The following is a 1,453-nucleotide window of genomic DNA, read 5'->3' as shown; positions in this document are numbered from 1 at the left end:
ACTCTTCTAGGAGGAAGAGGAAGTCAAGTACACCTTCTGGCCAGACTGTGCTCTTTGCCATGAGTCTGCCCCAGCAGACAAATTTTCTGGACCACAGCACATAGAGCTGAATCCAGTCTGGAAAAGAGCCCTTTTTTTTCAGAAAACCTGAGAAACCCTGGGGAGAGGCCTTTGAAAAGCATGAAAAGACCTTTCTGATGACCTGACATGACTGGAAAAAGGTTACTGCCACTTAGAAAGGTGAGTCATCTCAAGTCAAGTCTGCAAGAATAAACCTGCAAAGGAGGACTAAGGGGGTAGGGGAAGAATTGTGGATAACACTTTTCCATTTCATCTAGTCAACATATCTGTTGTCTCTGTGAGGGTTGTGTTAAAAATAGCCTTCAAATTTTCAAAACTTTTCAGTCTTCTCTGGAATATTCACTACAGAAAATGTGAGAGAGTTCACCTCTGAGTTTGGAATGATTTGAAAACCTGTGAACATTATTTCTTTCAGAACGTTTTCATAACCTATTCGTAAAAACACTCCCAGATCTGCATCAACTGCATGTCCAGTGTGTAGTACCCTAGCACTCAAAAGCAGGAAGGTCTTTGAGTCAAAGGACATTGTTTTCTGTTTTCATAATTTATTCTTCACTCACAGAAAGTCTCTGAGAATACATCTAGCACTGCATAAGTAGTAATAAAATTTTCATACCTTTCCATAAATTTGTCTGACCTCTTGTACAAACATGTTCTCAGTGGCTGTTTTGAATGAGAATGTAGGTCTGTAAGGAACAATACAGCAACAGTCTCATATGAGTGGAATGTCTGCATTTTCATTTGTTTGCAAAGCATCATGAAAAACCTGCTATTACAAATTAATGTACTATCATTGACTCCAATACAGCTGCGACAATGTTCCTCAGTGGAAAGTCTTGTTCTTAATCTTAAGAGAAAGAAGAAGCTGTTCGTAAGTATTCTGAGAGGATTTTTTCTTTCTTTGTAAAATTCAGCAAAAATCATTATTTAACACCAGCTGTTCTCTGAATAATACTAGAATGTAAATTTATGTTGCTTTGATTCTTCTCTGCTTCTCCATACAACAAGAATTTACAGTCATTCTACAGAACGTAATATGCTGTTATCTCCTGCTAAGTACGCTGCCAAGGTAATTCCTCTTTGGAATATTGCCATCCTTAGTGGCTACTCAACATACAAGGAAGCTGTATCTCTTTTTCTTGTAATTTCATAATCTGAAAGTTAATTCTGATATACACTTCTTTTTCTTACATAGCATAAATACCTTTAACTTTCTTTTTTCATTAGGGCAATACCACTTGTGAAATTTTACTCAATAAAGTGTTATTAGGTTGATCTTAACAAAACAAGGGAATATAAAAACCATAATCCTATAACTATATTGCACTATTATTTATGTGAAAAATATAATAGAAATTATGAAGCATTATAA

Source organism: Pseudopipra pipra, chromosome Z, assembly GCF_036250125.1.
Source record: "Pseudopipra pipra isolate bDixPip1 chromosome Z, bDixPip1.hap1, whole genome shotgun sequence".
Taxonomy (NCBI): Eukaryota; Metazoa; Chordata; class Aves; order Passeriformes; family Pipridae; genus Pseudopipra; species Pseudopipra pipra.
This window is presented reverse-complemented; position numbering follows the sequence as displayed.